The sequence below is a fragment of the Carassius carassius genome, chromosome 5 (assembly GCF_963082965.1).
Source record: "Carassius carassius chromosome 5, fCarCar2.1, whole genome shotgun sequence".
Taxonomy (NCBI): domain Eukaryota; kingdom Metazoa; phylum Chordata; class Actinopteri; order Cypriniformes; family Cyprinidae; genus Carassius; species Carassius carassius.
In genome coordinates, this window is record NC_081759.1 from 11826117 (window position 1) to 11848995 (window position 22879).

Below are 22879 nucleotides of genomic sequence, written 5' to 3' on the forward strand. Positions count from 1 at the left end.
GAGCACTACCAGAAACTGTACTCAAGAGAGAACATCGTTACTGACACAGCCATTCAAAATACCATGCCTCTGCCCATCATGGAGGAGCTTTACTCACCACCCACCATCGAGGAACTTGGGAAGGCCATCAATTCACTAGCCTGTGGGAAAGCACCAGGCAGTGATGGAATTCCACCAGAGATCATCAAGGCAGGAAAAGTGAGCTCTCTTCTCAGCCACCTCCATAACCTCCTGCTCAAATGCTGGGAAGGGGGCATCATGTGACCTGCAATAACTATCGTGGGATCTCCCTCCTCAGTGTTGCGGGGAAAGCCTTTGCACGTGTCATCCTTAACCGCCTACAACTGCTTGCTGATTGTGTGTACCTGGAGTCGCAATGCAGGTTCCGAGCAAAACGGTCAACAATTGACATGGTGTTCACCCTTAGGCAGCTACAGGAGAAGTGCCGTGAGCAGAGACGTCCACTGTTCCTTGCCTTTATAGATCTGACCAAGGCGTTCGACATGGTCAGTCGGATTGGCCTTTTCACTCTCCTACACAGGATTGGATGCCCTCCCAAGCTCTTGAAGCTGATCATATCATTTCATGAGAACACGGTGGGCACAGTCCAGTATGGCGAGTCATCCTCAGACCCCTTCCCAATCAGGTGTAGTGTGAAGCAGGGATGTGTCCTGGCGCCAACACTCTTTGGCATGTTCTTCTCCCTGCTCCTGCGCTATGCCTTCTGCAACTCCGAAGATGGGATCTTCCTCCATACTAGGAGTGATGGGAACCTCTTCAACCTCGCCCACCTCATAGCAAAGACTAAGGTCCGTAGGGTACTCATACGGGAGATGTTGTTTGCAGATGGCGCTGCTCTTACCGCACACACTGAGGGTGCCCTCCAGCGACTTATCACCTGCTTTGCAGATGCATGCACAGAGTTTGGCCTTGCCATCAGCCTTAAGAAAACCAACATATTGGTTCAAGATGTCAACTCCACTCCTGCAATCACTATCGGCGACCACACCCTGGAGGTAGTGGAGAATTTCACCTACCTTGGCTCCACCATCTGCAGCAACCTATCCCTGGATACTGAGCTCAATATAATATAGATAGGCATAGGCAAAGCAGCTACCGCCATGGCTCGACTAGCAAAGAGGGCTTGGGACAACACTCTGTTGACACTCAAAACAAAACTGAAGGTGTACCAAGCATGCTTCTTGAGCACCCTACTCTATGGCAGTGAAGCTTGGACTTTATATTCTTGCCAAGAGCAAAGACTGAATGCCTTTCATATGCGCTGCCTCAGACGACTCCTGAGCATCACCTGGCAGGATCGTATCACAAACAGAGCCATCCTGGCTCAGGCAGGTATGCCAAGTATGTTCACCATCCTCACACAGAGGCAACTGCGCTGGCTTGGCCTCCTGTGCAGGATGGATGATGGTCGTATCCCAAAGGACGTTCTGTACGGAGAGCTTGCCACAGGAACACGACCAACTGGACGGCCAACCTTGCGCTACAAGGACGCCTGCAAGCGAGACTTGAAAGCGTGCAGCATCTGCCCAGCTGATTTGGAAGCAGTGACATCGGACCGCGAAAATTGGCGATCCACCCTTAAGACTGGTGTCCTCCTAGCCGAAGAAAAAAGAGCAATGCAGTGGGAGGAGAAGAGGACCCACCGGCAGCAAAGTGTTCAGCCTGCCCCCACTGACAACACCACTGCTTACACTTGCAGCAAGTGCCAGCGGTGCTGTCGCTCCCGTATCGGACTCTACAGTCATAGCAGAGTCTGCAACCAAACCACAGACTGACCTGGGTGCAGATTCTAAACCATTGTCTCTCGAAGACAGAAGGATGCCAATCATGTTTCAGAGAGAACTCTCCACATACTCTTAGGTCGTAAAAGTCATCTTCTCTTGCTGAGGTGTTGTGGTTGCCATGGTAACTAGGGGTCTGGAGTCATTCTTAGACATCCTGGCACCTAATATGTTTATTGGCTGTGGGGTCTGTTATCATTTGTTGATCTAATGAATAATTGATTTGCTAAATCGAATGAAAAATGGTGTGTCTGATTGGTCTAGACGCTACATAATGTAGATTTATTTGCCTGTCTCCTGGATATTCTAATTAAAATACCTTTTTCTTGATCTCCTTTGTCCTCGTGCTTTTGTACCTCACCAACCCATAACACAGGCAAAATCTCACATTTCTTGATAACATTAAAATTGTATTTAAAACAGTAAAACCTATCCAATCTAGCCATGGAATAAAGTCATGTTCTGCTATGAACTTTCTTATAGCATGCTGAGAAGGTAGATGTGGCTATCATTTTGCATTATTGACACACTGTTTTCCTAATGAATGTTGTTCAGTTGCTTTGACGCAATGTATTTTGTTTAAAGCGCTATATAAATAAAGATGACATGACTTGACTATTTGTAGTTCCTATCGATTGTATATTTTGCTGTACAATTAAAATTGCCTCCAATAAAGATGAATTCCTCCTCTTTACAATTTGACAGAATACTGCTTAATATATATATTGCCTTTATTTAACCAGGAGAGAACCTCACTGAGATGACGAATCTCTTTTACAGGAGTGACCTGGCCAAGATAGGCGGCCCAGTTATATTAAAACACATATGAAAAACAATAATACATCACAACAATAAGATATCAGTAAAATACAGCACTAGAAGCATTTGCAAATCATTAAATCATTTTCCACTGCACGCAAAAGTGTTTTAAATTTACTAAAAGGCACCAACTGATTTAGCCGCAATTTCATTTGAAGAGAGTTCCAGTCTGATGGTGCAGCATATTCAAAAGTAGTTTTACCTAGATTAGTTTGAGCTGTGGGAACATGAAGATTATAATAAGACTGGGAATGCAATGAGTAGTTACCAACTACTTTTTGTTGAAGCAAACAACAGATAGGATGGCGAGAAACCCATAATTGCTTTGTAAATCAATAATTACCAATGCATATATATATATATGTGTGTGTGTGTGTGTGTGTGTGTGCATATGCATATCAAGTAAAAGTGTAAAAGTACTAGTTTAAAAAACTAAAGTATAAAAGTAAAAGTAATGTAAGGAAAAAAAATTTAATCAAGAACAAAAGCTTAGGCCGCGCCACAGGGGCCTATTGTGCACTACCCCACCTCCTCAAGTAAACATTTTTCTAAAGGCCATAGGCCATAATGACTATAATATTATATTAAATTGTTCATGTTGAAAAATTTGGGATGCACTAGGCTACCTGTTTCAGCCGCATATATGCCCATTGAAAATGAACGCACTTTAGTACAATGCAAATACATTAAAGGACTAGAGATATGATGACTAGTTGCCTATAAGTATTGTTATGGTGCAAAAAGTCAAACTTCAGAACCATGTCATCAATAACCTTTAATGGAATGTAAATGTACATCCAAGCTTAGCTGCAGGAATCTGCGAGGGCAATAGACGAGAACATTTGTGCAAGCTAAGAAACAATTACCCTTGTGTGGTTGTCTATATACAATAAACATTATAATGCTGTCAAAATGAATGATTAATCCAAGTGAGTAATCAAAAACTAAAAATGAAAAATACCTCATAATCCTGATACCTTCTTGATTGATAGCTTCCTGTATTCGGCACATACGTCTGATATGTCCAGTGTGGGGGGGTAACAAGTTACAAAGTTGGTATAGCCTAGTTATCATAACATTGTCAATCGCAAACGATAATTTATTCAAACTTCTCGCTACCGAACTACCTACAGTAGCTTAATTCGCGGAGGAAGAAGAGAAAGCACCCTTTTGGTAAATGAGCCAGTGAGAAATAATAACTTTTAAGTAGGGTCTGGTGCCATTTCAATACTTTTGAAATGTTACCGGTGCCTGAACCGATACTTAAAAAAAAGAGCCACAAAAAAAACTATGGATAACATTAAAGAACATTACAAATATTTAAAATAAATCCATAGCTTTCACCTTGGATGCTCTCATTTCCCAAGTTGTGCTTCCCTTAATCTAAGGCTAATAAATGTATTTCACAATCTGGTTCATTATTTAATACAAAACCACACATAATGTTTCTACTGTATCCCTGTCAATCACTCTGATATTTAGTTAAGATGAGTGCTGTCTGTCACTGTCTTTAATCAGTTCTGTGAATTACTGTATGGTCAGTCTTTATAAAGTAGCAACAATGTAGTTTTTAAAATACAGTACTGTGCAAAAGTCTTAGGCACATTAATATTTTCACCCCAAAAAAGTTTTAAGCCAGTTATTTTATATCTTTTGCTGTAGTGTGTCAGTAGGAAATATCAGTTTGCCATTCATTTTAACAATAATCTAGTGCGATTTTGAATGCCCAAGCGGCTAAATGAATGTTTGGAAATGTAAACTGATATTTTATACTGACACACTACAGCAAAATATATAAATAACTGTCCGAACACCATTCTATTTTCAAGTGAAAATACTAACACTGTGCCTAAGACTTTTGCACAGTAGCTAGTGTATGTATAAAATACTTATGATTAAATTAAGTATATTTAAATAAGTGTAATTAAAGTATGTGTTCGTTCATATGTGTTAAGGGCTAGATAGTCACTGGAGGAAACAGCTGTGACAAGCGAAAACTTTAAAGTAGATGAGAAACCTAACCAACTGCTCCCTCGTGACCTTTTGTAAACCGTATTTATGACAAAGAACTGCACAGATACAGATATTTTAACAATCTGTCGATAAACATACCTTGTGTCCTCTGTTTGTGTTTGAGTGCACTCGCGCTGCTCCGCCGCGGTCTGCGGATTGAAAAGTGCGATGAAAGACGGAGAGGAGACAGATCTGACGCCGGTTTCATATGAAATTTAAGGGGACTGACTCTCAGGCGATCGCAAATTTGTGTACAGTGTATGGAGCTAAATGCTACAGCCCCACTAAAAAAACTAGCGACGCCCGTGCTTCTTGTGTACATTTCGGAGAACCAGGACAAATTTCAATCGATCGCTCAGGCATTTAAAAGGCACCTAAATCTGCGTCCTTATTCGGTTCGGTGTATACCAGTTCCATACCCAACCCTACTTTTAAGAAATATATTTTTTGATAAACGAACCCAAAACTGTCTATGTCCTTAATGGACTGTGGTGTGAATTGTGTCATGTGCAGGTGCGATCGCGTACAAACCAATAGGGTGTCGGAATGGTACATGATACTTCTCATCCAACCACAATCCAATTCACTTCATCCGGATGGCGCGATTTATCTGGATAGGTTTTTTTTTTTTTTGAATGATGACAAGCCGGAATGAAAACAAGCCGAAATGAAATAGCTGTAACGAATGTTACATTTAAAATGTAAGGAGTAGAAAGTACATATACTTGTGTGAAAATGTAAGGAGTAGAAGTAAAAAGTCGGCTGAAAACTAATTACTCAAGTAAAGTATAGATACCCCAAATTTCTACTTAAGTAATGTAACGAAGTATTTGTACTTCGTTACTTGACACCTCTGATATATATATATATATATATATATATATATATATATATATATATATATATATATATATATATATAACACTCTTTCAGCACCAAGGACAGGAGCATAAACATTTATAAAAACTAAAATAACATTTTTACACTTTGCTGTTATTTTCATTAGATGTCCCTCAACAATATGTTCTACCTCATATGATACAGGTTAAATATTGTATTTATTTATTTATTTTTTGCAGGGGCTTAAAAAAATCTAACCCATCCCATTCCATTAACCAGTCATTCCCATTGAAAACATCACTATGAATTTCCTGGACCAGCGTTACTTCAATTTTCTTTTGTTTAGCCAAATCATGAATCTCTTTCCTTGTTGTCTCATGCAAAATTTAAATTAAGTGTGCCCAACCTTATCCTACTCATTAAAAGGTACAGTAAATTGAGCACACTTAAAACAAAACTTAAAACACCCCCCCCCCCAAAAAAAAAAGAGAGAGAGAGAGAGAGAGAGAGATAGAAAAGAAGCTAGCACGATTTGAATTAATTATTCAGTAAATTTAGTTGTAACTTTTGGACAATTTTCTTAATTTGCCTAAAATCTTGTTCAGTGAAGGCTCCATTTTAGGGATGTCCAGATCCGATCACGTGATCGGAAATCGGGCCCGATCGCATGGTTTCAGACTCGATCGGAATCGGACGTTACCTCCCGATCAGGACTCGGATATATATATATATATATATATATATATATATATATATATATATATATATATATATATATATATATATATATATATATTCTCATTAATTTTTAACACATCTTTTGTTATGCGGTGGCACAGAGTTAGACCCTTTTGACTCCACACAGAAACAGCAACGCGTGCGGCATGACATCACTTTGTTTTCAAGAGCTGGTGTGAATAAATATAGATTTAAACTCAAAGAGACATGATAGTTTGCGCATGACCTGATATTTCATTCGGACTCAGGATACAGCGAGATGAACATCACAGAGCGCTAAACTCTCAAACAGTGTGAGCGCGAAACAGTGTGTGTTTCATTCATACTCGAAGCCGGAGCGCGCTCTCGCGCTGATATCAGGAAATTCCTAATATGGACAAAAGCGTCCAGCTATGCTGTGGTGCGCACAGGAAAACAGAAACTTATGCAAACACGAAGACGTTAATATACGATCACGACAATAAATTTTATCTTCAAGTCATCTCCAGCAGGTGATAAATAAAGTATGAACAATGCAGTGCTGATTGACATAGTATTTATTACAGTATAGAAACTATTCTGCATTATTATGTGATAAACAGTGTTTGTAGTATATAAACAAATCATTATTATTTGTTATTGTCCAGCATTTATAGATTTCTAAGCCAATTAAAAGCTAGAAATTAGAGAAAAAATAAAGTTGCCTATTCTTCCAGTCAGACGTTTTTGAACAGTAAGCTTTTTAAGGTTTTTTTTTTTTTTTTTTTTTTTTTTTAAGAAGTCCCTTCTATTCATCAAGCCTGCATTTATTTGATCCAAAGTACAGCAAAACAGTAAGATTTTGAAATATTTTTACTAGCCTATTTAAAATAGCTGTTTTATATTTGAATATATTTCAAAATGTAATTTATTGAACATCCTGGATCTGTTTTTTCGCTCTTCTTTATTCTTTTTTTATGTATTATAGAAGTATCAGATCGGGACTCGGTATCGTCAGATACTCAAAATCAAATGACTCGGACTCGAGAACAAAAAAACCTGATCGGGACATCCCTACTCCATTTTGTTTCATTTAAGCCTTGATTGAATTTATGAACAACTCATGATCTGGGAAGTAATCCACTACAATCAGTGATGCGTGGGTTGATCCAAAATGAGTGGGTGCCTGCGGTCACCCGCGGTTACGAGTCATCCAAAAATATTTGTAATTATATTCGGGTCGCGGTCGGTCGGGTCGTTTGAAATAAAAATGCCAATTAAACCTTTGTAATTTATAGTACTAGACAAATTTTTGAAATACATAAGTCTACACTTTATTGGCTGAATAACTGGCATGAAGATGAAGCACGAGCTCAGGCCGGTGACACACCTGGCTGCATGGCTGGAGCGTGGCGCTTCTGCTGCTTGTCAGTTGCATGGCAGCTGCTTCGCGTTTTCTGTGTCTTTACACACCAGAACCGTGCCTGACGTGGCACTGGCGTGTAGCTGCTGCTGTAGGTGACATAGAGGGAGACCGCCGAAAGACCAGGCTCTTGTCTTCATGACAACAATTTAAACTTTTTTTTTACACACCTACAACTTCATGTTAAGCATAAATATAAAGTCTACTGATAAAGGACACCATCAACAGTATTGACGGCAAAATAGACTATGTTTGACAGGTGCAATATTTGAAAATCGATAATTCTTTATTTTTTGAATTACATTTATATCTGAATTTATGTCAACCTATAGACTTTCAAACAAAAAAATGTCATGAATTAATATGTATTTGTGTACAAAATGACATATAAAGATATTTTCCTATTCTATTTTGCCTGGAAACGATTCCAACACGCTTGCGTGACACGTGAAAAATAGACGTCGGTTCTATTTCTAGCATGCACGCGTTTTCCACGCGGCTCGAGGCCTCAGCCGGCGACACAGTGGATGTGTGGTGCAAGCGTCTCAGCTGCGTGGCGTGTCCATTTTTAATTCGGCTCCCATGTTAACAGGTTAGAGCTTGCAGACTGCCTGCGTGAGACGCACGTCTCGGAAAACGTGTGCATGCTAGAAATAGAACCGTTTCCAGGCAAAATATAGTAGGAAAATATGTTTATATGTTGTTTTGTACACAAATACATATTAATTCATGACATTTTGACGTTTGAATGTCCATAGGTTGACATGAATTCAGATAAATAAATAATTATCGATTTTCAAATATTGCACCTGTCAAACATAGTCTATTTTGCCGTCAGTACTGTTGGCGTAGGTGTAGGGTGTGTAAAAAAGTTTATATTGTTGTCATGAAGACAAGAGCCTGGTCTTTCGGTGGCCTCCCTCTATAGCCCCTCTCACACTGCACGTCGGACCCTGCATATTGCCGGAACATTGCCGGGTCACCTTCTGTGTGAAAGCAAACACGTCCTGGGAATGATTCCGGCATTGAACCCGGGTCGGGAACCCAGTAACATTGCCGGGTTCAGTCCCGGGATGAGCACTGTGTGAACAAAAGCCAGATCTAATGCCGTGTCTAAGTGATGACGCATGTTATCGCGAGGCACTTTTACCGGCTGTTTTGAAGGAAGATCAACGTTCGCGACGAAAAAAATGTGCAAATTGTAATGTAGCAGAGATCAGTTATTTCCTCACTTTCCGCGCTGACGCCGAGAACGTTCGCTTGCTTCAGTGAAAGTATAACGTGCCTAACGTTTTCGACCATATTTGTATTCATACATATTCGACTCCTAAAACAGGTGCTTCCTGAAGTCATAGATCCTCTTCTGACTATTATTAATTCCTCATTGTCATTAGGATATGTCCCCAAAACCTTCAAACTGGCTGTTATTAAGCCTCTCATCAAAAAACCACAGCTTGACCCCAAAGAACTAGTTAATTATAGACCAATCTCGAATCTACCTTTTCTGTCCAAGATACTAGAAAAGGTGGTATCCTCACAATTATATTCCTTCTTAGAGAAAAATGGTATATGTGAGGATTTCCAGTCAGGATTTACACCGTAACATAGTACAGAGACTGCTCTCCTTAGAGTTACAAATGATCTACTCTTATCATCTGATCGTGGGTGTATTTCTCTATTAGTTTTATTGGATCTTAGTGCTGCGTTTGACACAATTGACCACAACATTCTTTTGCATAGACTTGAACACTTTGTTGGCATTAATGGAAGTGCATTAGCATGGTTTAAATCACACTTATATGACCGCCATCAGTTCGTAGCAGTGAATGAAGATGTATCATATCGATCACAAGTGCAGTATGGAGTACCCCAAGGCTCAGTACTAGGGCCGCTACTCTTCACGCTTTATATGTTACCCTTGGGAGATATCATCAGGAAACATGGGCAGCCAGCTTCAACTCTGCCTCTTTCACAGGTGCATTATTTCTCAGAAAGGAACTGCCTGTGTCAAATAATGTTCTGGCATTTGAGAAAGGAGCCGCATTTTTTTTATATTTTTCAGTCGCAGCATGAGCTACCAGATCACCGTGGTGAGCTCTTACTTCACATTTGCAATATTTGCAGAACGCTTTTCTATCATCATTTTGAACACTTCGAATCCACTCCTTTAATCCTTTCTCTGTCTCCCATTCTTTTGCAATACTTCTTTCCCCATTTACCTGACATTTTAGAATCCTGCTTGTTAATACACAGACAACCGAACCGACGCTTCTGACTACAACGCTCTCATGATGTGAGTGACGTGATGATGATGCTTGATTTGTGATGTCAAAGCACATGTGGGGCGCGCGCCTACTCGCATCTTGCGAGAAGCAGCGTTTGTTGCCAAGTATTCATTCCCGGGGATCAACACCCACTAATAAAAGGTTCCCTTTTATCTTTGTCCACAATTATTTTATTTTATTTTTATTTATTTTTTTGCGGCCGCGGTACATTATAAATGTAGCCCAAAAAAACGCAACCCGCAACTCCGTATTTTTTCCCGCAACTCCTTTTCTAAAATAGCCCAATTGTGCGGGAAAACCGCTACCCTGGCAACCATGAGTTCGGGACACAGCATCAGACTTGCACTCTCAGACACTTGAGGCTTGTTCGACTTCATGCAGCTCTGCGCAGACCGATCGTCGGCTGACTTGAAGCAGTGCATGCCGGTTAGAAATTTTGTCCGACTTGATACAGCGCTGACGCCACGTGACTGTGACGTGTGCCATCAAAGTACTGCGAGAGCGATTCGAGAGTAGCCGGAGTACTCAGCCAGCACAGCTTCCGAAGAGCGGCTGCACAGGTTCTGATGACGACACAACTGATCCACGATTGGCTGGATTCACTGATGACACAGATGACGTGCGTTTCAAGTTTATTGCGAGTCGACTTCAGTTTCAGAAATTCTCATATGGACTTTTAAAACAGTTCAATACGTTTTTATGTCGTCTTCATCTTATAAATCATATTTATTAAATATTGTTTTACTGTATTTACTTTATTGTTAATATAAAGTTTGTGTATGTTTATTTTGCATGACTTTCTTTTTTATACAGACCTTTTACAGTATTCAGCAGCATAACCTATTCAAATGAGCATTTTTACTAAAATGTTAATCTTAAAACATTCAATCTAATGTGGTCATAAATATATGCTCCTATACAAATGATATATAATACATTATGTTCCTCCATTTGTTTGGTTTCTTCATATTGTCTAGTTTATTTTGCTGTGTTTATACTTCACCTGCATGTGGTTAGCAAACTGCTAACAACTTGCTGTAACTTCAACTTAACAACTTGACAACATTCTGTTCACTTTCAAATAGTTGGTCTAAATCACAATATAAATCCAACAGAATTGTGCTTTTCTGTATATGAAAATCAGTGGTGTTATGTTTAAAATGTTAAAAAGAGCTCAGCAGGAGGGTACTGTAAATCTTGTTGCTGAAACCTTCTTAAAAAACACATACCCACCAAGGAATATTTTTATAGGTTACTTTTATCACTTTGTATTAGCAGAAACACCCATGTCATACTGCTAAAGTACATATCCAATAGAGTGCTGAATTTATGACGTCAGTTTGTAGGCCAACCCGGAAGTTAGCGGCGCATGGGTTCCCTCGATCGAAAAGCCATGCATTTTCCCCATAGACTTTTGGAAAATCGCAAAAAATAAGATCTGTGTTCAACAAAGAGTTATGACACATACACGTTTTGTCTATCAAGATAATCTTTACAAATTACTCCAAAATTTATACATTTTGAAGCCTAAATAAAGCCATCAGATATAAAATGCTAACGGTAGGCTATAAACGGACTACAGCACACCATGGTCGCGGATCAACATCATCATCAAGCATCCTCAAACTTTATTTAAAAATAACACGCTCGCTCATTATGATCTGCGCTGTGTATGAACACTTATCCACTTCTCCATGAGAATATCGCCTATTTGTTTTTTGTTTTTTTTAATGTTAAAAACTAATTTTGTTTATGTGTGTCTCTCTGAGATTTTTTTTAATCTTTTGTTAATGTTTTATGTTATATTTTGTTATTTTATATAAACCTTATTATTTTCTTTGTGATTAAAATTATTATGCCTTATCATTGTGCCCCAAATAAGCTTTAAAGATTATCTTTCACTGTATTATGTTTGATTGTATGTTTGCATACAATTTGCTAATTCACCAGAAGAAGAAAAAACGCGCTTTTACCATCTCAGAAGCATTAAGGTTAGCTATGGCCGTATATAATAGTTGTATATAATTACATATGTTTAATTTAAAGAGAATTGTCCAATAGCATCAACAAATGCTTATTATAATATAATATAAATAAACCATATATGTTCCCTGAATAAACCATATATACTCATTTTGTGCACATTTTCTATATATTTTTACCTGGTAATCCACAAGCCCCAATGTGAGAGCCAGTGTAGTAAATTTTATCTCGCATTCACATTACTGTGAGCTGACTGGCGTGTAGTTACAATAGTATACAAGTAGTATACAATAGTTTAACATTTAAATTTTGGGATTTGTCAGACAGGCGACTTACAATGCATTCAGGCTATACATATCAGCATATTTTCTGGGAATTGAACTCGCAACCTTTTGCACAGTTAATAAAATGCTCTAATAACTGAGCCACAGAAACCTTACAGCAAGAGCTGTAGTAAACATCTATATTTTCATAAAATAAGTAAACTGAAAACAAACTATATACTAATTGCAAAAACTGATAATTCACACAACAGGTCTCTACAGGGAAAGATGACATTGTTGCTACAATGGGTGGTTGAACATTTCAGGGAGTATGAATGATCTTCCAAAATTTGTCCAGTGGGAACATCGTTTGTGGATAAAAACAAAACAGGGACATTTTTTCCCCTGCAGGGAAATGACAGCTGCAGATGCGAGAATGGAAACTGGGCTTCCGGTCAGCTCATCTAAGGATAAATTCAAAATAAGCAATGCTAGTTTTATGGAAGTTACACCTTTACAGATTAAAATTACAAAGTAGGGTGGGGGAAAATCACACAATAAAATATTTGTGTTATATTAGAATGGAGTTTTTCAGCATTTACATTAATCTTCTTCATTGATCTGTCAACGTTTATATAGCGCATTAAATATAGTTCCTCCTAAATACATTTAAATACATTTACTACTAAAATAACAAAGATAATTTATTATGATTGTTACCTAATGCCTTAACTAATGCTGTTTACAAATACAATCATATTATTATAAGTGGGTAAAAGCCAAGTTCACAAATATCAGGGTGCAGGACCCACCCTTTCTATAATTATATTCACACTAGTTACAATAAGCCAATAAACCAGGTATTATTTTGAATATTTTAAACAAACACATTTCTCAACATAACGTTAGCCTTTAATAAAACTGCAGCGGATCTAATCTATTAAACAGCGGCAAAGTAAACAAGCATTTAGATATTTTAGGAGAAAGACAAAGGTATTTTAGCTGTTGATTTGGTTATGAAAAACGTTTTTTCTTGCTTACCTTTTTAACTCCATCTGACCGTCAAAGTAACAATAGCGTTTTAAGCAATATGCACCATTAAAGTTTCGTTGTGGCCACATTAAGGCAGTAAATACGGTGTTCACATGGAAATCATCGTTGTGGGAGTTTACCTTACGGCACGAACCCAGTCTCCGCTGGGTAACATCGGACGGAAAACGAGCATCTTTCAGTCGACGACTTGTGCTTGCATCTCGGGACAAAACAAAACACCATTGTTGAACTACAGTCTCTCCACAGAAATAAAGAACTGGTAATCGGTTATCTTAATATCACAGAATTCTGTGTACAATAATATTTGTAAAAAAATACAACTTGAAAAGACTAAATATATAACGTTATGTATATTAACTGAAAGGTGAACTAAACGTGAGGCTGAAACCATAGACAGTAAAGGATGAAACGCGGGCTAGTGAGAGATTTCATGTTTGTCTTGATGACGTCTAAAGTCCCCGCCAAAGGATGTAGTCCCATTTAGCAACTTGTTAGCAACCACCGTTTTTAAGACACAATAAAGTTTAAAAAAATCACAAGCAGGTTATAACTGGTGTGTTTTATGTCATAGATCAAAACGTGAAAATATTTAGAGGCTTTGTTAACCACAGACCTTATTTCAGGCGATTTAGTAAAAACCCATTCAAAAAACCCATAGACTTTAGGACGAGGGAACCCGTAGTGCTAAAATGCTAACTCACTTCCGCGTTTTGGCCTACAAAGTGACGTCATAACTTCGGCACTCTATATGTTATCTTGTTTTGGAAGACAACCTTCCAAAACACCACTTATACACACATCTTAAACGCGATCAAGTAAGCAAACGCCACGTGATCTGCCATGACTGACGTAACTGCAGCAAACTACGGGAGCCACAACGTGTCCGGCTTCATATCTCCGTTTGCAGCTCCTCCCCACCTGCACGAGGCTACTCTCGCCGATCGGTTGCATCCAGCCGCAGCCGATGTCGAACACACCTTTGAACTTCCGCTAGTGACATCACTTGCAGTCTTTATTTTTTATTTATTTTAATTTTGTTTTATCACTTTTTGTTTGAATTTCCCAACATTTTATAACAGTAGCCAGGTGGTGAAGACAAGAAAAAATAAACTAAATTACAATGTCACTTGCAATCGCTACTTGCACTCTCTGCTACCTGCGACACTTGCAATTGATACAAATCGGGCGTGTTGCCAATGGTGACAAGACGCTGTGGTGGTGATTAAACGATAAAACCTAATTTAGTACTATAACGTACAGGGTCCTGCAAGAACCGGCAAATCCGTGGCCAGAACACCAGAATATGAACGTTCGCCTAAAGTCTCTCGCTAAGCGTTTTCCTCCCGTAGAAAAACATAAAAAATTAAATGTCATTTAAGATACATTATTTGTTTTATTTATAATGATTTTCTATAGTAGGAAAACGTTTAATGTACAATTTAACGCACTGCGTTCTGTACTCGTCTGCTTGCCTGTAGTTGATCCTTTTAAAATCACTTAATGCATTTCATAATGCAAGTTCATATTTGCTGGTCTGTATATACGTTGAGTCAAGAACAAGACATATAGGCTAGACCTACTGAATTGTCTTTATCATCTTAGTCTGTTATTAGGCCACATTAAGCGTTTTGCTGTATGGGAGGACAAAGTTTGCGCTTTGTGTTCATAGCCATCTGCTTGCCTTGTAGTACATTAAATAATAACTATATATATCGAATTTGGGCTTTTAATTGAACTTAATGTAACTTAATACATTATGCCATATTAAGTGTTTGTTGTTTCTACAGGAAGAAAATGCTTAACGAAAGACTTTGTGCATTGCATTCATATTCTGCTGTTCTGGCCACGGATTTGCCGGTCTTGTCTTTTTCTTGCAGGACCCTGTAAATTATAGTAGTAGGCATACTTATTTAGTTTTAATCGTTTAATCACCACCACAGCGTCTTGTCTCCATTGGCAACATGCACGATTTGTGTTGATTGCAAGTGACGTCACAGGGAGCAGAGAGTGCAAGTGGCGATTGCAAGTAAAATTTGTAATTTAGTTTCTTTTTTCTTGTCTTCACCACCTGGCTACTGTTGTAAAATGTTGAGAGATTCAAACAAAAAGTTATCAATAGATAGAACAAAATAAAAAAATAAAGACTGCAAGTGACGTCGCTAGCGGAGGCACAAGTGTCTGAGTGTAAGTCTGCAGCCAGACCCTTCTCGCACGGGGAGCAACGTCGCTGTATTTGGTAAAACATGATTTTGACGACTTCATTAAGTTTTGTTTTATAGAAAAATATTTTTAAAAGATTTTCGTTTTGTATAAATTGTATCTTAATTTTGATCAATGTTTTATCAATCAGTTGCCCGTATTTAATAAATAAGAAGCAAATATTAATAATAAGGCGCCGGCAGGATCACTTGCATTGCATGTGAACTAAACTCAGCGTGTGCCCAAGGGCGTAGATTTGGTTTGAACATTGGGGGGGTTGAACGTTGTATGCTGCCCGTTATTTTTTTCAAAAAAAAATGTTTTTATGTGTATTGTTATTGGATAATTTATATCTATCTATCTATCTATCTATCTATCTATCTATCTATCTATCTGGCAACATGCTTTAACTGATTACAAATTCAACATATACAAATATGAAAGAGACAACATTTAGACATTTATTTTAAGATTTTTACATTCCACCTTAATGCATTTTAATTTTTTTTAAAGGGAAACACATCTTTAAAACATTAAAGGCATTAATGTGTAGCCTAACTTTACAAAGCTGCTGTTTTTCTATACTGTTTCCTATTTTATTTTATTGATTGAATGGCATCTTCTTTACCTGATCACCTGCTCCTCCTCTCCCTCTGCTGACTTTTCTACCCTGCAGCTATATTTACCTCGAATCTGTTATAAAAACATGTTAAGAGATTATACACCTCATAACGTTATGAAATTTGTGTATAATCATCATTCATAAAATTCTAACATAGTAGAGATTATCAAAAGAAAGAAATTAAGTATTGAAACCGCCAGTAGGTGGCAGTGTTTCACTGTTTTAATGAGTTAGCCACTTAAATCGTTAATTCATCCAATTCGTTTAAAAGTCAGATTAATTTAGTAAGAAAACAAACACCGATGTGAATACTTTTGTCGTTGATAATTACAGACACTATTGAAAAATATACTAGCAAAACAGACAGCTGCTTTGGTAACTTGTTATACTGATAGTTATAGCTAAATACATTGCAATGGATTAGCAAGCTAAAATATATGTGGTGTGTACTAACTATTACACAATATTCTCATACCTCATTCTCAGTACATGCTGTATTTTTTTTTTTTTTTTTGCATCCCTTTCTGACCAGCAGTTAAATATAGTCCGCTGTGCAGCGCTTTCTTCATTTTTGGCGTTAACATTAACCGTGTGCTCTCCCATTCAAACACCACTCACTTGTTTTGGTGAAAGTGCGACTCATTGGTTGGGCGTTACCAATCGGTTCAAAGGAGGGGGAGTATTTTTTGTCTGATTTATTATGACATACTCATATTTGATTAGGAACAAAATTATTTTTACAAAGTAAATGAATTCTATTTTTCATATTATATTTTTCATTTGATCTACTGTGATTTTCATGTTGAAATATTGGGGGGGGGGTTGTAACTGATGGATTTGAATATTGGGGGGGTTACCTCCCCCCCATCCCCCCCATAAACTACGCCCCTGGTGTGCCTCACAGATTTGAGAAATATAGGATATATATTACAGAATGCTTGAAATGTCTTCTTTTAAACGAAAATATTCAAACCAAAATAAATGGGCTACTCTCTGATGATGAAATCCATATGAAATGTGCATTTCTTTCTGGCGTTCATGGCGAGTCTGCATCGTCAGCTTCATCTTTGCAGCGACACAGAAAACACCAGTTTATTACTAAACAATTAAATGACTCCTTGCATATTTTCGAACCAGCAGGCCATTCTGGGTTGAGCGAGACCCCATGGAATGAGCGAGCGGATCGGGATATTCAGAAATGCGCTCTCCGCTCAAATGCCCAATCCTAAATGGCTAAATGATAAAATGCCCAATCCTAAATACCAAATTCCCAATCCTAAATCCCCAAATGCCCAATCCTAAATCCTAAATCCTAAATGGCTAAATGACCAAATGCCCAACCCTAAATAGAAAATGTCCAATCCCAAATACAAAATACCCTATACTAAATACTAAATGCCCAATCCTAAATGCCAAATTAATTTTCGACTTGGAATTTAAGTTTCAAATTTAGATTTTTAGTTTTGGTTTAAGACTTTTAGTTTTAGACTTTTAGTTTATAATCTGACCAAATAATCCCTCCATACATGAGCTCTGATCGGAACAAACCCGAGCCTCAATGTCTGCTGACATTGCAGAAACAAAATAGATACAAATAGATATAGCCAGACTAGACTATTTTAGTACAAATTATGAGCTTACTGACGATTTTTTATAATTCTTGACAAAATAAAATTCTTGCCATGGAAACGGGGCGATCGACAACTCTGGCAAGCTGCAGCTCTGTTTCTTGCTGCTGATTTAACTGTTTCCGGTAAGTTTAGTAAATTAAAATTGCACAAATATCATATGCCCCTGTGCCTGACATCTCTCTTGCTTGTATTTGACCCACATCTGTTGAATTTACTTCATAGAAATGGTTTAGTGTTTTCGAACAAGTCCGTGAGGATCTTAACCGTTATCAGAGGAGGTAACGTATGCTAACTCCATAGACCACTTATAGAGCACATAGAGCTTTTATGAAGAGTTTGGGATTTTATTAACACATTTATGTGTAGATGAGAGGCATTGATAGTTCTGTAAAAGATTTGCTGGTAATTTTTCAATGGATGATTGAAAATAGGCTTTTTTATATAACCTAAATATACACTAACATTACCGTTAATCAGTGACGTCATTACATCAGCGTCACAGTTCAAACGCATTTTTATCTCGTCTAATGATAAACAAATATGGATAAAAACTGGTCAGGATATTTATTAAATACATATTCTTTCTCTTTTCTACATTTCTAGTAGCTTGGTTTCTTGTGATAAAACTGTCATTGTATACTGAATATTGTTGGCTCTGAGACAGATTACTTGTTATATTTCTAGATTCTTCTAGTGCTTGATGGCCTTCTGTATCCCATGATGAGCAAACCTCCTGTCCAACAACATCTCCAAGGCACACTGAACCATATGACTAGCAGGTTTACCCCAAACATACACTAATGCTATCCTTACCAATTTCTGAAATAGTATTACAATTTAAAATAGCAGTTTTCGGTGAAATGTAATTTATTTCTGTGATGTGCAGCTGTATTTTCAGCATCATTTCTCCAAGTCTTCAGTGTCACATGATCTTCAGAAATCATTCTAATATGATGATTTACTGATCAGAAACATTTCTGATTATTAACAATGTTGAAAACAGTTGTGCTGCTCAATATATGAATGTATATATATATATATATATATAGAGAGAGAGAGAGAGAGAGAGAGAGAGAGATAGAGAGAGAGAGTCTTCTTGACCCTAACTTTTGATTAATTTAATATGTCCTTGCTGAATAAAAATAAGAATTTCTTTTTAAAAATGTAGTGTACATTACCATTTAGAGGTTTGGGGTCTATATAACAATCAAGCTTTAAAATAAATAAATAAACTCTATGCTGTTATAAACGGTTTACACAAAAATATAAAACAGAGCTGTTTTTTAACATTCATATTTATCAGAAGTGTTTCTTTGGCAAAAAGTAGTATATTATAATGATTTCTGTAGGATCATATGACGCTAAACACTGAAGTAATGATGCTGAAAAATCAGCTTTGATCTAAGCAATCAACTGACCCTTCTCAAAAAAATCCCCCTCCTTAAATGCTGTTGCTATGTCTGACAAGCCATGCTGCTCTCACAGTACACACCTTGTTCTCACACAGTGAAAAATACATTGTGGACCAAAGAGGAAACTGACAACACACTGACAGAAGAAGACAAGAGAAGGTCACTTCTGGTATGAAACAAGTTTTCAGCTTTCAAATTTGGCCCACTTTTTTTTTTTTTTTGAGAAATTCAAACAATAAATACTGTTTTGTGTTGTTTTAATGTGTTACAGATTGCTGTAGCGCTTCAAGCAGCACACATGAACCGATTGATTCATATTTAATTGAAGCACAAAATAAAAGATGTCACACGCCTTTATACAACATTTTTCAAGTTTAAGTCCACCGAAGTTAATCTACTCTCCTGTCTCCTCTACTGTATTTTCTGCACCATAAGGCGCACCGGATTATAAGGTGCAGTCTCAAAACAGTGAGTTTAGTTGAACTTTATTCTACTATTTAACAATACACTAACATTATTTTTTAATCAATCTTCTCCCACAGATCCATCAATGTCCTCATCTTCTGTGTCTGAATTGAACAACTGGGCAACAGCTTTTGAACAGGTTTCGCCATCAAACATGCCAGGTTCCCTCTCATCATGGTTGATCGCTGCCAGTGTACGTATTACGTCCCTGTGTCAGCGGGAAATGGTCCGACAGTCAGGTAAACAGAGCGCTTACCAAAGTCGCACAACAACATTTTTACAGATTTTGGAACTCAGTGCACACATAAGGCGCACCGGATTATCAGGTGCACGCATGATTTTTGAGAAAATGAAAGGCTCTTAGATGCACCTTATATTGTGGAAAATATGGTAATTTGTTTGTCAGGCAAGATGGCAGTATTGGCGTTATGATAGGTCAGATCACTTGTCAATCAAGCTCACTGTGAACGTTCAATGACATTTTAACATGTATTCACAAAGAAAACATCTCATAATGTTTCATTTCTGTTAAATGTGATGAAATAAATCATCTTTTGTGTGAAATATGAACAGCTATGCTAATCTTTCTCCTTTTGTTTTCCTGTTTCTCCAGCCTCGCGTGTGGAGACTTCAGAAGATGCCAGACCTCACAAAGATTTCAGATGATGGGAACTATAGATAAACATGCAAAGCTGCTAAATAATCCTTATATTGTAATCATTGCCCTAAAAGCAGGGTTCCTACGGGGTTTGGAAAAGTATGGAAAAGTATGGAATTTGTTTTGAGTATTTTCCAGGTCTGGAAAAGTATGGAAAAAATAAATAAGAGTATGGAAAAATATTTATGTTTCCAGACTATTGTCCCTATTTCGTTTTATAAATATAAAATTAAGAATTTCTAAATGTGTTTAATAAATATATAATATATACAATCTGTCATTTTTATGCCATTTGGATCAATCTGCCAGCGCTGCTGATCGTTTTTACACTTGATTTGCTGGAGTCTAGGTCTGCAGTGATTGGCTGTTATGTTGTTAGGCGGCAGTTGCCATCACAGCGCCCCTACCTCAAACTGCTTGACTAAAAACACCTGGAACCTTGTCCTTGATTTTTACATATGAGTGTGGACTTCACGGCAAACAAAATGGGAAAATGCAAGTTTTCCGAGGGCTGGCTTGCCAATCCTAAATATAAAGCCTGGTTAGCCAAAGACTTAAAATTTACAAAGAAAGCATCACAGCATCCACCACATAAAGTCTACGTTTATGGCCCAGACCAAGGTTGGACCAAGACTGACCACATCAAGTCACGAAGCCCATAATGTACCAATTGATTCAAGGTGAGCATTTGAACTATAGTCAGTCTAATGTTATCCTTTAATTAACTTACTACTTAACGTTAGCAGGAAGTCTAGAAAGCTGACGTCAGCTTATCAATTCATTAACGTTACCACACAAAGATAATTATGTGAATATAGTGTTGGTGAGAAGATAAAGGCCATTTCTAGAGGGAATATGGAGTATTTGGAGCTGCAGCAGTAGTCACATCTGTCAATTTATTATCAGGTGCGTTCACAAAGTGCAATTGCGTGACGCGGCGTGAGTGTTGTTTCTCTTTAATGTTACTGTTAGGCCTATATTTGATATTTTCTAGTGTATCAGTGTAACAAATTAAAGTTGTGTATTTTCATTTCGCAAAACGTCGATATTTACTAGAGTAGGATATCCAATCTGGGCCGTTGAATGAGCACGCGCATCCGCGTCACACAATCAAATAAGCAAAATATCGAGGGAGCACGCAATCATTAAGATTAGATTGTGTTTTGTTGTTAAGTGATCTATTATGACTAGGGAATTAATTCAATAACTGTTAGGCGTATAGCGTTATTCCTATTACACAAGTTTGTCTTTTTCACAAAATAAGTTGTATTTTGACCTTCGTTAAATGAACCAGTTCGCGCATCCGCGTCACTCAAACCAGCAACAGATAAGGGAGCGCATGACATGATCATTTAAATTCAACTTCAAAGATTATAGTATAAATCCGATGTGTCAGAGGTGAATATATATTCAGGTTATAAAGGGTTTAAGTTTGCTTATCATTCAACCATGTTGTCAGTTTGAGAGAACTAATGCATGTTGTAAACGTGAGTGGATCTGTAGAAAGAATAAATATTTACAGGTGACTGTACAATAGTAAACTATTAAATCTAACGTCAATGCTGAAAAAAAATTATATAATATGGTTGAATGAATACTTGGAGGACTTTGATGGACAACAACAATGTCTTACAAGGCTTTCTAATAAAATAATTTTATAGTGTCGCAAACATTATTATACTGGAGTGCATATCTTTTCATTATTTAAAAAAAAGCGACATCTTTTAACTACATTAGCAATTTAGGACAAATCAAATGCAGAGGTGGCAGAGAAGCTGCAACTGAAGTGACATTTAGATGTATACTGCAGCTCAGGTGGCATGAATACAGTTACGCTGCAGTTACAATTTCACAAATAATGTTATGTGATTAATGGTTTAAATATAATATATTTAGAATACAGAAATAGGAAATGTGGGGTGGGAAATACTTTAAAATATGAAACTGAAACCTCCATTAAAATGATTCGTTCATAATTCATTCATGGATGAAGCAAGTGAATACTGTTGTTATGAATAGATCATTGAATCATTGACTGACCCAATTTGTTAAATGCAGATTCAATTAATAACTAAACACTGTGTATTGCTTGTAGATGCAGTTGTTCTACTGAGCAAAACTAGAGCAAAACAGGACTCTTGTTTGTGTGATATTGCTTATTATGTGTATTATTTATTTATTATATTGTGTTATAAATATAAAAAATACAAGTCTCAGCCTCAAAGTTCACGCCCACAGACCATTGGTTGAAAGTCTGATGCATAAGGCACACAGAATCGGAAACACTTTGGGAGTTTCAAAGATGTAATCTGACATCATCGGTTCGTCATCTGATTTCCAGGTCACATTTGTTAACGGTCTGCCTGGAAGCTGGAAACAAGCTACTGTGACGCCAAAACCCCTCATATAAGAAGAAAGCTACATTTGTAAAAATTAGCGCTTATCAGGATAAACTATACGCTGGATTTTCAAAAGTATAATGTGACTTTCATGGCATAGACTCTTGGCGATTGAAGGATTTAATGGATGCACAGCAGTCTGTAATTTTAGGGACATCAACTTTACATTTTCACACCCTTAACATGACGCTGAACAAAACAAACTCTGATTGGCTGCTTTGAAAGCTGTAATAGCGCTCCGTCAGTCTGAAGGGCTAGCTACGTAATAATAATAACTGAATTTTATTGAAAGGATAGTCCCTTGAGATGTAACATC

At 37.4% G+C, this 22879-nt stretch overlaps 1 long non-coding RNA gene across 1 annotated transcript; it reads left to right on the plus strand.

Annotated features, from left to right (window-relative positions):
• The first annotated feature begins 17828 nt into the window (after window positions 1-17828).
• On the plus strand, window positions 17829-20233 carry LOC132140284 (uncharacterized). Its single transcript, XR_009433757.1, has 4 exons — window positions 17829-17907; window positions 18314-18408; window positions 19137-19210; window positions 19584-20233. It is a non-coding gene; the product is annotated as an uncharacterized LOC132140284 (long non-coding RNA).
• The last annotated feature ends 2646 nt before the right edge of the window (window positions 20234-22879 follow it).